The sequence below is a fragment of the Paroedura picta genome, chromosome 2, assembly GCF_049243985.1.
Source record: "Paroedura picta isolate Pp20150507F chromosome 2, Ppicta_v3.0, whole genome shotgun sequence".
NCBI classification, from domain to species: Eukaryota; Metazoa; Chordata; class Lepidosauria; order Squamata; family Gekkonidae; genus Paroedura; species Paroedura picta.
The window spans coordinates 146,825,268-146,841,923 of record NC_135370.1 but is presented as its reverse complement, the minus strand read 5'-3'; the positions used below and the strand labels follow the sequence as shown (position 1 = coordinate 146,841,923).

The 16,656-nt window shown below is 43.5% G+C and overlaps 1 protein-coding gene and 1 pseudogene across 6 annotated transcripts in view; one reads left to right on the top strand and one right to left on the bottom strand.

The window, feature by feature from the left end:
- The window catches only part of MIPOL1 (mirror-image polydactyly 1), a 286,508-nt gene that overhangs the window by 245,356 nt on the left and 24,496 nt on the right, over positions 1 to 16,656 (bottom strand). For 2 of the 6 annotated variants that reach the window (XM_077323149.1, XM_077323144.1), the window contains exon 3: positions 10,504 to 10,613. The exons of the other annotated variants lie outside the window; for them this stretch is intronic. The gene's annotated coding sequence lies outside the window, so the exon portion shown is untranslated. The remainder of the gene's footprint in view (positions 1 to 10,503; positions 10,614 to 16,656) is intronic. 6 annotated transcript variants of the gene reach the window in all.
- On the top strand, positions 5,471 to 11,020 carry LOC143828947 (SCAN domain-containing protein 3 pseudogene; annotated as a pseudogene).

The window sequence follows — 16,656 nt, the reverse complement described above, 5'->3', positions numbered from 1 at the left end:
GATCTTGCAGAGTGGTTAAATAAATTGATGGCATATGGGTCTGTGGTAAAACTTACATTTTAACAGACAGTAGAGTCCAGCATTAGATTATATCAACTGCTATATAATGAGATGGAAAGAAATAATTGATTTATATGAGGTGTATGTAAACGATAGAAATGCAAACTCAGCAGGGATAGGGGAATGACAGGTACAATGGAAAAATATATATAAGAAATATTGTGTCATACCAGCTTAATACTCATGCAATATCCATTATTACTGTATTCTTTTAACAAATTAATATTTGAAGTATGCTGCCTACACTGCACTCTCTCCTGCCAGCTTCTAATGCTGACACCAGAAATAGATAAGGAAAAGTAAGTGACTCACAATCTGCCTAAGTTTACAGAATCAGAATTTCTGTCAGATGGTTATCTAGCCTCTGCTTAAAATCTTCCAAAGAAGGAGAACCTATCACCACCGGAGGAAGCCAGAAACAGTCAGGAACTTCTATGTTTAGCTGGTTCTGGTCCAATCCTCTGGGGCAACAGAAAACAACTCTATTCCATCCTCCCTTTCAAGAACTTGAAGATGGTTATCACATAACCTCTTAGTCGCCTTCTCTCAACCTTTCCACATACAACTCGGTCTCTAAAACCTTACTATTTTTGTTGCCTTCCTCTGGACATGCTCCAGTTTGTCTATATCCTTCTTCAGTTGTGGTGCCCAAAACTAAACAGTACTCCAAGTAAGGTCTAACCAGGGCAGAATAAAGCGGTACCATCACCTCACGCAATCTGGACACTATACTTCTTTTGATACAACCCAAAATCCCATTGGAGTTTTTAGCCACCAAGTCACACTGTTGACTCATGTTCAGTGTATTGTTACCCAAATTGCTGGGGAATCATAAATATAACAAGAGGCTGGGTAACGCAGGATCTTTACTACCAATTTTTACAGGGTCCTTTCCCTGGAAGAAGCCCTTTTTAAATGAAGACAAAAGCTTACACTCAGGGGATTTATTTGGGGAAAATATCAGGGTACATTCAAAACACACACAGAAGCAAACACATACACACACTAAGTTCTACAGGGGCACAAGTTACACTAAGTTCTACAGGGGGACAAGTTCAAGATACTGCACCTTTCTTGGATCCAAGCAGCCCAGACACAGGGTTGACGACATCAGGGGGTGGATAACACAACACACACACACACACACCAGGGGTGGACAGGATGCCGGGTATGTAGGGAACAGCAGCACACACACACACAGGGTGTGCACAAGGCTTGATATAGTGTTTGAAATTCCTGGGCCAGCCCCAGAGACTGCCCACTAGGAGGTCCGTGATTGTTGATTGGTCTCTGATAATATGAGTACTTGATAGGTAGGTTTGAACTGTGAGGTCACTAGAGTGGGAGGAGTGGAGTAATCTCATCAAGTAAAACAATACCTTGGCTAGGCATAATGTGTCGCTAATGACCCTGTCTTTGTTTTATCAGGGGGAAGACATTTGGGGATAAGAGGTGCTGCTAGGCAGAAATTACACTGGGCAAGAGAGACAAAAGAAGCTGCAGTTAGTACCTGGAAGGGATATTCCTTTCCTGTGGATAGTCTAATGGTCTTTGGCGGGGGGGGGGGGTGATTTAGATAATGTGCACATTTAGCTCAGTCAGTTGGGCAAGGAGGAAATGTAGTGAAGCCCAAACAAGATGGAGACCTGGCCTGGCTTCCTAGGTTTGTTTAGAGGCCCTGCTGACTCCATAGTCAGTCTCTGCCAGGCTGGTTTCTCTGTGTGAAGGTATCTCTGTGTGAGGCACCCTTCCATTATGGGCTACCTCTAGGGTAACAGTATGGTCTACTAAGACCCCTAGATTATTTTCACACATGCTACTGCCAAGACAAGTCTCCCCCATCCTATAATGATGCATTTGATATTTCCTACCTAAATGTAGATCTTTACATTTATAGTTATAGAAATTAATTTTAGCCGTTTTCCAGCCTTTCAATATGATCTTGTATCCTGATTCTGTCTTCTGGTGTGTTGCTACCCCTCCCAGTTTAGAATCATCAGCAAATCTAATAAGCACTCTCTACCAGACTTTCAATACTCACCCACTCACACCTCTCGTTTAACTGCGATTCATTTATGACATTTTTATTGTCTGGACACATGGTAAAGACACCCTGGATACTTTCCACCAGGCATACAATGACCTTCACCCCACTATCAACCCGACAATGAACCAATCTACGCAAGAAATACATTTTCTGGACACTACTATAAGAATAAAAAATGGATGCCTAGAGACTACCTTATACTGGAAGCCTACTGACCGGCAAACGTACCTGCATGCTTCTAGCTACCATCCTGAACATACTAAACAATCCATTGTATACAGCCAGGCCCTACATTATAATCACATTTGCTCCAATCCCACAGACAGAGATTCCCATCTAAATGATCTACAACAAACCTTTTTGAAACTAAAATACCCAGCCAGGGAGGTCAAGGAACAGATTAACAAAGCCAGAAGGATACCAAGAGAAAACGTGTTAGAAGACAGACCCAAAAGAGAAAACAACAGAACACCACTAGTGGTTACATACAGCTCTCAGCTCAAGACAGTACAACGCATCATCAGTGATTTACAACCCCTACTGCAGTGGTCCCCAACCTTTTTATCACCGGGGACCACTCAATGCTTGACAGTTTTACTGAGGCCCACTTCCCTAATGCTCTCTGACTCTGGTCGCTATGGTAATTTTTAAACATCCCTTCAAAATAAGATACAGACACGCCACAACAATGAACATAAGGAACATTTTATTTTCATGGAAATTTTAACTCATGACAATGACAAATCAATGGGAACCCTGAGCTTGTTTCTCTGCAACGAGATAGTCCCATGTGTGCCTGCTGAATCGTGGATGAAGTAAAGGGCCGGGGGGGGGGGGGGAAGGCGTCCTTCGCGGCCCACCTCCAGTTAGTCGATGGACCACATGTGGTCCGCAGCCCACAGGTTGGGGATCGCTACCCTACTGGATAATGACAGTTCTCTTTCCCAAGCACTGGGGGGGGGGGGGGTAAACATTTTCTTTCACACAGACAGCCCCCCAATCCAAAACAACTCCTCACCCACAACAATGCAGCATCGAATGGGAACATGGACACTGGTACTAGAGTTTGCAACAAACCCAGATGCCAACTTTGCTACTATATACACTCCAATGCCACAATTACTGGACCTAACAACGTCACCTATACCAGTGGTCCCCAACTTGCGGTCCGCGGCCTGGTGCCGGGCTGCGAAGGCCAGGGCGCCTGGCCGCGGTTCCCTCTCCCCGCCCCCCCCACAGTAAAAAACTTCCCTGGGCCGGCGGCGGATCTGAACAGGCAGGAGCCGGATCAGAACACGCAGGTGCAGCATGAACGGGCAGAGGGGAGCGGCCGGCAGGGGACGGCCCTCATGAGCCCCAATGAGTGGCGTTGAGGGTGGGACCCGGTGTGTTTGGGTTCATGCTCCTCCAGGGAGTGAGACGGCGGCGACGAGTAAAGTTTATTTTTTTGGTGTGTTTTCTTCCCCCTCCCCTTCCACGTGCTGGTGGCTAGAATCCCCTGGCTGAGTTTTCCCGGTAATTAAAATGGGCGGGAAGAGCGGGCCCCGGTTCAGCGTCACAGAGAAAGAAGGTGGGCTCCGCATGTGCACGGCAGCGGGCGAAAAGGCGGCGGCCGCGGCTCCATGTCGGTGAGTGGCGAAGTGGGCTGAGAGCTCCCTCTCTCGTCGTCACGCTGCTCAGCGCTTGAGACCATTAAGGAGGCCTCTCCGCACGCGCGCTTGTCCCTTCCCCCTCAGACCGCAGATCCTCTCACAGAAGCCTCCAAGTGGGCCCTTCGGCAGCAGCTCTGCTTAGCGGGAGGAACCGCAATGATTCCGCTGCAGACGGAATCTTCGGGGGACATCTCTCTTTGGGGGACACCTTTCTCGCGTTCTTCCCGTGGCTGAGGCCATAACGCGAAATTACAGCTTCAGTGGGGAGAACGGGGCTCCGGGAAGGAGGGGGGAATGGGGCGGGGGGGGGCTTCCGTTTCTTCGTGTGCGCAGTGGCACTTTCCCTTCTGAGGGAGCCCGCGGGTAAAGAGTCGTGCGGCTTGGAGGAGAAGGTGGGGGGGGGGTCGGGTCCCTTGTTCAAGAGTTGCGTGCAGATATCGTTGGGGAGAAGAGGACTTTCCTTTTCCCAGAGAGACAGTGATCTTTCCGCAGCACGCCCAGATTCTTAGTTCAAACGGGGCGGGGTGCAGAGTGTGGGAGGTTGCCTAGTTTGCCAAACCGTTCCGTTCAGTTGCCCGGCGGGGGCAAGGACTTCTTTTCTCGCTTCACCCCCCCCCCGTAGACCTGTGTTGCAAGCAGGAGAGGCCGTGGACTGCTAGTGAAGACTGCCAAGTGCCCAGAGTGTGAGCGCAAAGTCTTATTTATAGTTGCGCTGGCTGTTGCAGTTCCCGACGGTTTGAATGCAGCTTGAAAAATGATCCTAAAGATTATAAATAAATATAACCAGCTGACTTCCTTCCCCTCCCCAAACGGGACTCTACAAACACTAGTGTCTGCCTTCAGCACACCTTCTGCACGTTTTTTTTAAAATATATATTTGAAGCAGCTAAGGTTAAAAAGACTATTGTGAGGGTTTCCTCCCTTCATATCATCATCATAAGTAATAAAATTCCTTCATTCAGGAAAATCGTGGTTGTTTTGATGCAAGATGGCACGCTCTGTAGAATTAGTGTGTATGTAAAGAGGTGGCAAAAGAGGAAAGTCACACACTTTGACAGCACAGATTATTGGTGCTTTAATCATGAACAGCTGTTTCTGTGAGCAGTCTGTCAGCTAACAAAATATAGGCTGTTGCTCTGAATGCCTTCATGTTCTTTCTCATTTCTAATATTTTTCTGTGTCTTGCCCGTGTGGGTTCCACTGGACTCAAACTTTTTTGGTGTTATTTCAGGCCAACAGAGCAAAATGAGTAAGAAACAGATGTCTTTGCAAGATTTCTTTGCAAAGGGTAAGAGGCCAAGTGAAGAGACAGAAGAAGAGACAGAAGAACCGTCCACTTCCAAGAAAAGGAAAGCTTTTAATAGACACTACCATGAGTCCTAGTTGAAATATGGATTTATCCCAGTTGGTGATTCCCACATGCCAAGCCCGCTCTGCATAATATGTGGCGAACGGCTGGCTAATGAGGCAATGAAGCCTTCAAAACTGCTTTGCCACTTGGGAGACCAAGCACCCTGGATTAAAAGACAAACCCCTGGAGTATTTTGAAAGAAAAAAAGAGGAATACGATGGACAGAAGAAATTACTGAGGACCACCACACCAGTCAATGTGAATGCACTGAGAGCATCGTACCGTGTTGCTAACCGTATTGCTAAGGCTAAAAAGCCATTCACTATTGGTGAGGAATTGATCTTGCCCTCCACTATAGACATGTGCAGTGAACTTCTAGGAGAGGCTGCTGTTAAAAAGTTCAAACAGGTGCCTCTGTCGGCTAGCACCGTGACTCGCCGCATTGTAGATATAGCCGAAGACATAGAAACACAATTGTTGGAGAGGATTAATAAATCACCGTGGTATGCCCTCCAGGTTGACAATTCTACAGATGTTGAGAACAAGGCAATACTACTTGCATATGTGCGATATCTTTTTCAGGAGGATGTGCGTGAGGATATGTTATGTGCACTATTGTTGCCAACCAACACCACTGCTGCAGAACTATTCAAGTCGCTGGATGGTTTTATATCAGGCAAACTGAAATGGTCCTGTTGTGTTGGCATCTGCACAGTAGGAGCTGCTGCCATGACCGGACAGCTGTCCAGTTTAACTGCTCGGATTAAGGAAGTTGCACCTGAATGTGAATCTACACATTGCATCATTCACAGGGAAATGCTGGCAAGCCGAAAAATGCCGCCAGAATTGAACAGTGTGATGGATGATATTGTGAAAGTCATTAACTATGTCAAAGTACAAGCCCTCAACTCACGCCTCTTTGAGCAACTTTGTGAGGAGATGGACTCAGAGCACAGACGCTTTCTCTTATACACAGAAATAAGATGGTTATCCCGAGGGAAATCGCTGGCCAGAGTGTTTGAATTACGAGAGCCTCTGCAAAGATTTCTCTCAGAAAAGAAGTCACCGCTGGCAGCAAATTTCAGTGATGAGAAATGGGTCGCCAAACTGGCTTATCTGTGTGACATGTTCAATTTTCTCAATGAACTCAATCTGTCACTTCAAGGAAAAATGACAACGGTCTTCAAATTAGCAGATAAAGTAGCTGCATTTAAAGCCAAATTGGATATGTGGGGACGGCGCGTGAACAGGGGCATATTGGACATGTTTCCAACATTAGCGGGGATTTTGGGTGAGCCTGAGCCTGAGCCTTCATTCTCCCAGCTGGTGTACGATCACCTGTCTTTACTTTTAAAGGAGTTTGAGCGCTACTTCCCAACCACAAAAGACCCACGAACTGGCAAGGAATGGATCCGCAACCCATTTGCCAACAAACCAGGTGAATCTAGCCTGTCTGTCCAGGAAGAAGGCCAGCTGCTGGAGACTGCAAATGACGGCGGCCTTAAAAGTATGTTTGAAACAAGAACTCTGCTGGGGTTCTGGATTAAAGTCATGGCAGAACACCCTGGGATTACCACCACAGCACTGAAAGCCCTGTTGCCATTTCCCACATCCTATCTCTGTGAAGCGGGGTTTTCTGCAGTGATGGCAATCAAAACCAAACAACGGAGTAGACTGGACATAAGCAACACGCTTTGGGTGTCATTATCTCCTATCACTCCCAGATGGGACTGTCTTGTTGCAGAGAAACAAGCTCAGGGCTCCCATTAATTTGTCGTTATTGCAAGTTAAAATTTTCATGAAAATAAAATGTTCTTTATATTCATTTTTGTGGCATATCTGTATCTTATTTTGAAGCAACCAGAGACGGGCAGTAGTCGAGAGGAGACTAAACCCCCCACCCCCCGCCGGGCCTCAGTAAAGTTGTCAAGTGTTGACCGGTCCCTGGTGATAAAAAGGTTGGGGACCACTGACCTATACCATCAAAGGCTTATACACCTGCTCATCTTCAAACTTGGTATATGCCATCAAGTGCCAACAATGTCCCTCTGTTCTCTACATACGGCAAATAGGTCAAACCCTCAGCCAAAAATTTAATGGACACAAATCTGACATCAAAAGCCACAAGACTGAAAAACCTGTAGGAGAACACTTCAACCTTCCAGGACATTCTATAAGGGACTTAAAAGTAGCTGTTGTATTACAAAGAAATTTCAAGAACAGGCTAGAAAGGGAGATTGCAGAAATGCAAGTTATTACAACACTCAATACTTTGACATACCCTGGACTCAACAAGGACAAAGGTTTTTTTTATCTCACTATGCATGCTAACCTTATGTAACTTTTGTATCCACATTCCTCACAATTTATTTTAATTGGGGTTATGTGACTGTTATTACAAAACTCAATACTATTTGTATTGAGACAATAAAAAAGACAAAGGCTTTTTTATTCATGCTAACCTTGTTCAACTTGGGTATCCATATTCCTCACTATGTATTTTATTTGTGATAATATGACTGTAAGATATGGCATTGTAATGGAATTTTGAGTTTGACTCCCTGTCCTTGGGAAGTGACCAGCAATTCCCTGGGAGGAATGTCTCACAGTTGTATGGAGCAAGCAACATATGGAGAGGTGATAGCCTTTGATCTCTCTACCAGCAACATTTTGGCTTCTCTTTGTAAAGTACACTGAATTCTAGGGGATTCATTGGCTGTATCTGGTTGTGACACAGATGTAACAGAACTGATTTTTGCTATATATTCTCTGTCATGTAAGAAGATCATAGTCTGACGAAGGGTGCTTGCACTCGGAAACTCATGCCTTGAATAAATCTTTGTTGGTCTTAAAGGTGCTACTGGACTCTGATTTTATATCTCTACCAGACTATTAGCCCTTTCAGCTGTTCAGTGCCAGCCATTTAAACCTAAAAGCAGAGCAGCATGGGGCCTACTACTCAGTTGTTAGGATTAAATGGAAGCCATGTAACCCGTAGATTTTTCTCCCCCATCTTTGAAGCAGGGGAAGCAGAACCAAAAGTTTAAATGGCTCACAGCTATTTAAACCTCACAACTCAGTGGGATAAAGGTGGAAGGGAAGTCCCTTGCAGAGCAGTCCCTACCCCCTTTCTCTAGGCTGCAGGAAGTCCCATCTGGGAGAAAGGGGGAACTGTACTTGCCAGCTTGGTTTGGGCAAGACCTGGGAATGTCATTTTGGGGTTCAGTTTGTGGGTTGCCCAGATTTTCCCTTTTGGCAGTCATATGTAGACACATTCACACAGCTGTTATATGCTTAATATGACTCTGTTTCCAATGAAACAGGTTTGCTATTGCAAGCTGTGCTACAGGAGAGAACTTATTCTTAAGAGAAGTTCATGCATCCCTAATAATAAGTAAATTATGGCCTAGTATACCATAGATTTAAGAGCCTCTTGTGGCGCAGAGTGGTAAGGCAGCCGTCTGAAAGCTTTGCCCATAAGGCTGGGAGTTCAATCCCAGCAGCCGGCTCAAGGTTGACTCAGCCTTCCATCCTTCCGAGGTCGGTAAAATGAGTACCCAGCTTGCTGGGGGGTAAACGGTCATGACTGGGGAAGGCACTGGCAAACCACCCCGTATTGAGTCTGCCATGAAAACGCTAGAGGGCGTCACCCCAAGGGTCAGAAATGACCCGGTGCTTGCACAGGGGATACCTTTACCTTTACCTTTATACCATAGATTTCAGGTGGAGAGATTTGTCCCATTGAAACAAAATTAAAAACTGTTTAACTTTGGCTAGAGCATGCTTCAGGTTAGTCCTTGTCACCGTTTTTCAACAGCCATCAGCTGAAGAGGTAGTGTAACATGTTACTCAAAGCTGCCACATGGCACAATACATAGGAGGAAAAAATTACTTACCAGCTTTCTATCAATAAAAAGTCTTTTGGCAGTCATATGTAGACACATTCACACAGCTGTTATATGCTTAATATGACTCTGTTTCCAATGAAACAGGTTTGCTATTGACGAGAGGCAGAATACTTTGTCAGTAAAGTATCACATAAGTCAGTGCAAGCCAAACAGCCAAGCTGTACTACAGAAGAGAACTGAGATGCCAATATTCTTAAGAGAAGTTGAGGAGTGATATTGTAACTTCAGTGTCAGGCCAGATCTTACAATAGGAAGAAATTTCTTGAGCTTCTCAAGCATCATGCTTAGAAACAAACAAAAAGCTGGCCTGCATCCATATATACACCAAATGATTAACTGAAGAAACAGTTAAAATTAAAACAAATCTTCACAACGATTTATGAACAGCTGGTGTAACTCAAAACTTGATGGCAAAGTTCTGAAGCTCTTGGTTGCTTGAAAGGACAAGCTTCAAGCTTGAATGAAATTGTGCAGCTTAAAGAATTAGAATAAAGCTGATGAGTGATGAATTACTGAACATGACACAGCGTCATCTGTTTTAAACAGGATCTTTACTAGGATGTACTGAAAGCAATTTTTCCACTGCCTTGAACCCAGTAAAGCTTTTCTTAATAAAATCTTATTGTAGCCTATTCAATCAATAGGTTTGTTCCATTGTCGTCATCATTTCATAATTTAATAATAAAAACAGGCACTCCAATCCCTTATTCAGTACTGATAATCCAAAACTATGGGGAGGTTGTTGCAGTTATTATCCTACTTTCACCCCAAAGAGATTTCCAGGCCTTTCAACAAATAATAAAATTTATACTTTAATGTTATTAATTAATTACCGAGAGATACCTCCTCATACTGTAGCGCAGCCTTTCTCAATCTTTTTACTATTGAGAATCACCTGAAACATTCTTCAAGCTCCAAGAAACCCCAGAAGTTGTGCAATTGTGCAGAATATGGTTGTGAAGAACAGCTGTGCACACACCCACCTGGGGCCCCTCCCCTTCCCATCCCCTCCAAGCCCATCACTGGCTATTTTGGGAGGCGGGAGCAGGTTGACATGACCATATATTGTCATATCACCCAATAAATGTTTAACAAATTTTAAAAATACATAAAAATTTAACTCCCACACATTCAAGAAACCCTTCCAGGGCCCTCAAAACCCCCTGGTTGAGATAGCCTGCTGTGGTCGATGACACCAGTGCCTAATCATCTGTTGGCTCCTTAGCAACTTTCATCATTGAAATGGGTACAACCCATATCAAAACAAAACAATTTAGCTGAAGGAATCCTTTCCACCTTAATCTTTCCAGGGCAATTCTTCATGTTCCCATGCCCAAGCAGCTCCCAGTGGTAATGGAAAACTCTGAAACACCATGAGATATGACACGGGTATATGTCAATCAAGTAGAAATCATTTGCCAGTTTGGTGTAGTGGCTAAGAAGTGGCGATTTCTCTTCTGCCAAACCAGGTTTGCTTCCTCGCACCTTCACATGCAGCCAGCTGGGTGACCTTGGGATCTTCACAGCCCTCACAGTGCTGTTTTGATGGAGCAGTCCTGTAAGAACTTCTCAGCCCCAGATACTTCACAGAGTGTCTGCAGTGGGGAGAGGAAGAGAAGGTGATTGTAAGCCACTTTGAGACTCCCTTGGGCAGTGAAAAGTGGGGTATAAAAACTAATTCTTCTTCTTCATCATCTTCTCCTTTCCTGCGTGTAAGAGTTTTTACTGCTGTAGTGGAAAACCAGATATTCATTTTGCCTTTGTGCATTGGTGCAGGCTTCATTTTGGGCCTGCTGCAAGAGGCCTATTCTATGATGTGCCTTTAAAGCCATTTCTTGCAATTATTGCCATGCTAGTTCGTCCTTGGTATGCACCTACAGATGAGCTCAACAACCAGCTTGTCCGAGAATGGACTGTTGAAACTAAGGACTCCTTTCAGCTTCTTCTAATTAACAATGATCTTGGTAGACATAAACTTGACCCTATTGTTGCAGCAGGTTAAGTGTTGTCCTGAACACTGGTTATTGATGGGACATTGAGAGTGACCTATCATCTGGTTATTAAGGCTCTAATTGGTTACCAGCTAAATTGATATAGCATTTTGACTGGGCCTTTGAGTAGGCCCATAAAATATTCTCTATTCCTGGAGTCTTTTCTTACCTGTGTGTCTGACCCGTGTGTCTTACCTTTGGGTCAGACCCTATGTAATGTTTAACTTTCCTGAATGCTGAATACTTTCCTGGACATACCTCTTGTGTTCTTGAAATCTGACTAAGAGTATTATAGCTACATATATATTAAATATTTTTATTATTTTTCACTACTAATATAACTTGCTGTGTGTGAACCTTAATAAATATCTGATTCATGTAAGTATTGCAGAAAATACAACTACCCATGATTTTAGCTTTGGGGTCCCTCTTTCTTTGATTGGGTTGAGACATCCTGCTTTGTTCCCAAGTAGACTTTGGGGTTGCGCCTGGACCCCTTAGCTCTTGGGATAGACTCAGGGGTAATGGCAGCCTACCAGAAGGAATGCTGGATTAGCCACTCTGCAACAAGGACAAGAGTATTAAAAAGTTTATGGAACATAGATACATGTGGGCAGTGACTTTAATGTTTTGTGTTTGGAAAGAGACTAAAGCAATAGGGATGGACACGAGCCTATACAAACAGATATGTCAGTTTGCATACCGAACAATTTGTATAGGTTTGAAAGCCAATTAAAGTTTAAACCCCTGCTTTCTGCTCCCTGTGAAAATGGCAGGGAATAGAAAGCACAGACTGAAATGGTGCTGAGCCATTTAAATCATTTAAACTCCTCCAGTTCTGGAACAAAACTGAAGGGTTAAATGGTTCCACCTTGAAGCAGTGGGGAGAAGACCAGGAGGACTTGAATAGCTCACAACAATTTAACCCTCCAGTTTTCTTCCCTGCTTCTTCTAAGTGGGAGGGAACCAGAGTTAAATATGGGAATGAAGTGCCTCCTAGAATTTCATCTCCTTTCTGCTGGATGTGGCTTTCCCTGACCAGCAAAAAGGAAGGGGTGAAGTACATGCCTAAGAATTGAATCACCAGCTACCAAGAGCCTCCTTCCCTCTCTGCCCAGGGATGGTTTCTTGGTTCAAAAGGATCAACTGAAGAAGGGGTCCCTTCTGAGGGAACATTTCCCTTTTCATCAGCACAGTACCTGTTTTTCCTTGACAATGGTGGGACTGCCAGTCTTGCAGTGGGACTCATCTAAAAAGCCCCAGAGAGTCTTTTCCATGTGCTTAATTGAAAGTCTTGGCTTCTTTAGCTTAGTGCAGCCAAATAACCAATATATCTGTTTTCTACTTGTAGAGAAAGTTTTATTTATTGGGAAAAAATTTAGAATGTGAGGTCTCAGTGTGATGTGAAGTGATACAACCCCTTTTACTGCTTTAAGATGCTACCACTTATTCCCTACCTCATTCTGCTATACATGTAAATCTTTCTTTAAGGTCTAATCTGCAGAAATGTTGAATAGGTGGCAAAGGCATTCTTGTGTTGTACAACTTTAAATGTATGAATGTATGAATGAATGTTTCACCATGTTGGGTTTTTTTTTAAGGCTTCCTACAGGAACTAGCTGTCAAGGCAAACAGATCTGGCTTAGCTTTCTACCAAGTATGCTAGCTTTCTGTACCCTCAAACATGTTCCCAAGGGAGAATATTCAACTTAAACTTCTATTCCTTGTCTTGGCCAACTCAGGGCAGATTACAACATACTTAAAATTACATAAAATATCCAAATACAATTCAAAAACTGATTTAATTAAAATTCAGAATAAATTAATCTCTAAAACTGGGAGGGCATGATGTAATTTCCCCAAGTAAATCATTTGGCAGAAGCATCTGAAGTAGAACATTTTTACCACCTTATCTTCTATTGTTATCACTTAAGCCTCAAACATGAAGTACACATACAAATTAACACAGCTTGTATTTACTGTTAGGCATTAGCTTAGGTGGCAGCTCTTCTCCAATTTATTTTTAATTACCCTTATAATGTGCCAATTAAAAAGTTGTACAATGGTTGCACAAAAAACATGGCATTCAAAATGAAGAGGGGAAAAATCCCTTATGGCTAATCTCTACAAGCCAATAAATAGATCAAATATATTTCATCCTTCAAAGAGCAAACCGAACAAGGAAAAAGGTACTATTTCAGTAGAATCCTAAGTTGTTTTGTTCAATCACTTTGACAAATGTCAAAACATTACCTCTCCCTGCCTTAATTTAACACTGTTCCTTGAAGCCCAAATGTGTTTGTTTATACTTGCATAAATATCACCAAAGACTTGTGCAGATTCCTGTTCTGCTTGTCGCACAATGACTTGACTCAACCAAATGCCTAACCTTTGAAAACAAACTTTATACCTTTCTTGTGCAGTATCAGATATTGCTCAGCAGCATAATTAGACTACAATGGTGCTAGTCAAATCTAGGTCACCAAAGTTTTGTAGGTTTTTTTTTTTTATATTAGACATGGTTTACTCAAGTCTCATATTAAAGGCACTACCTTTTAGGACATTAACAATAATATTTAAAACCAACTGAAGACAGTCATTCTGAAGTAAGCATAATTTATTTAGAAAAAAATCTATGCCATCCCTCAGGAACATGCCTGAGATGGCTTACAAAATATAAAATAATAAAAACAAAATGTTAAGAGAGATTAATAAAAGAGGGAGGGGCTGTGACTCAAGGCAGGTTTTCTATTCGGGATGCAAAAAATAGCAGGTTCAATCTGTAGCATCTCCAGGAAAAAAAGGTCAGGGAGTAGGATCTGCAAAAAAAATCTTGTTACCCTAGAGGTAGCCCATAATGGAAGGGTGCCTCACACAGAGACACCTTCATGCACAGAAGCCCATGGCTGGACTCTGAGCAGGTGGCACACACAGAAACCAGCCTGGCAGAGACTGACTATGGAGTCAGTAGGGCCTCTCAACAAACCTAGGAAGCCAGGCCAGGTCTTGTTGTTGTTGTTATGTGCGAAGTCGTGTCCGACCCATCGTGACCCCATGGACAATGATCCTCCAGGCCTTCCTGTCCTCTACCATTCCCCGGAGTCCATTTAAGTTTGCACCTACTGCTTCAGTGACTCCATCCAGCCACCTCATTCTCTGTCGTCCCCTTCTTCTTTTGCCCGCGATCGCTCCCAGCATTAGGCTCTTCTCCAGGGAGTCCTTCCTTCTCATGAGGTGGCCAAAATATTTGAGTTTCATCTTCAGGATCTGGCCTTCTAAAGAGCAGTCAGGGCTGATCTCCTCTAGGACTGACCGGTTTGTTCGCCTTGCAGTCCAAGGGACTCGCAAGAGTCTTCTCCAGCACCAGAGTTCAAAAGCCTCAATTCTTTGACGCTCGGCCTTCCTTATGGTCCAACTTTCGCAGCCATACATTGCAACTGGGAAGACCATAGCCTTGACTAAACGCACTTCTGTTGGCAGGGTGATGTCTCTGCTTTTTAGGATGCTGTCTAGATTTGCCATAGCTTTCCTCCCCAGGAGCAAGTGTCTTTTAATTTCTTTGCTGCAGTCCCCATCTGCAGTGATCTTGGAGCCCAGGAAAATAAAATCTGTCACTATCTCCATTTCTTCCCCTTCTATTTGCCAGGAATTGAGAGGGCCGGATGCCATGATCTTTGTTTTCTTGATGTTGAGTTTCAAGCCAACTTTTGCACTCTCCTCCTTCACCCGCATCAACAGGCTCTTTAGTTCCTCTTCACTTTCTGCCATTAGAGTGGTATCATCTGCATATCTGAGGTTGTTGATATTTCTCCCTGCAATCTTGATCCCAATTTGTGACTCCTCTAATCCCGCATTTCTCATGATGTGCTCTGCATACAAGTTAAATAGGCAAGGCGACAGTATACAGCCTTGCCGAACTCCTTTCTCAATTTTGAACCAGTCAGTGATTCCATGTTCAGTTCTCACTGTTGCTTCTTGACCTGCATATAAATTTCTCAAGAGACAAATAAGATGCTCTGGTATTCCCATCTCTTTAAGAACTTGCCACAATTTGTTGTGCTCCACACAATCAAAGGCTTTAGCATAGTCAATGAAGCAGAAGTAGACGTTCTTCTGGTACTCCCTAGCTTTCTCCATGATCCAGCGTATGTTGGCAATTTGATCTCTAGTTCCTCTGCCTCTTCGAAATCCTGCCTGTACTTCTGGAAGTTCTCGGTCCACATATTGCTGGAGCCTAGCTTGTAGGATTTTGAGCATAACTTTGCTAGCATGAGAAATGAGTGCAATGGTGCGGTAGTTTGAACATTCTTTGGCATTGCCCTTCTTTGGGATTGGAATGTAAACTGACCTTTTCCAATCCTGTGGCCATTGTTGAGTTTTTCAAATTTGCTGGCATATTGAGTGTAGCACTTTTACTGCATCGTCCTTTAAGATTTTGAATAGTTCAACTGGAATGCTGTCACTACCACTAGCTTTATTGTTGCTCAGACTTCCTAAGGCCCATTTGACTTCACATTCCAGGATGTCTGGCTCCAGGTCAGTAACTACCCCATTGTGGTCATCAGGGATGTTAAGCTCGCTCTTGTATAGTTCTTCTGTATAATTTTGCCACCTTTGTTTAATCTCTTCTGCTTCTGTGAGGTCCCTACCATTTTGGTCCCTTATCATACCCACCTTTGCATGAAACGTTCTCTTCATATCTCCAATTTTCTTGAAAAGATCTCTGGTCCTCCCCATTCTATTGTTTTCTTCTATTTGTTTGCACTGTTCATTTAAGAAGGCATTCTTATCTCTTCTAGCTTTTCTCTGGAATTCTGCATTCAATTGGGTGTATCTTTCTCTTTCTCCCTTGCCTTTCACTTCCCTTCTCTCCTTAGCTATTTGTAAAGCTTCCTCAGACAGCCATTTTGATTTCTTGCATTTCTTTTTCTTTGGGATGGTTTTAGTTGCTACCTCTTGTACAATGTTGCGAACCTCCGTCCATAGTTCTTCAGGCACTCTGTCTATCAGATCTAATTCCTTAAATCTATTTGTCACCTCCACTGTGTATTCGTCGGGGACATAATTTAGTTCATACCTGAGTGGCCTAGTGCTTTTCCCTACTTTCTTCAATTTAAGCCTAAATTTTGCAACAAGAAGCTCATGATCTGAACCACAATCAGCTCCTGGTCTTGTTTTTATTGACTGGATAGAACTTTTCCATCTTTGGCTGCAGAGCACATAGTCAATCTGATTTCTGTGTTGACCGTCTGGTGATGTCCATGTGTAGAGTCGTCTCTTGGGTTGCTGGAAAAGAGTGTTTGCTATGACCATTGTATTCTCTTGACAAAATTCTACCAGCCTGTGCCCTGCTTCATTTTGTACTCCAAGGCCAAACTTGCCTGTTATCCCGGTTATCTTTTGGCTTCCTACTTTAGCATTCCAATCCCCCATGATGATAAGCACATCATTTTTGGGCGTTGCTTCTTGAAGGTGTTGTAGGGCTTCATAGAACTGATCAATTTCATCCTCTTCAGCAGCAGTGGTTGGGGCGTAGACCTGGATCACTGTGATGTTGAATGGTTTGCCTTGGATTCGAACTGAGATCATTCTGTCATTTTGGGGATTGTATCCCAAGACTGCTTTTCCTACTCTCTTATTGATTATG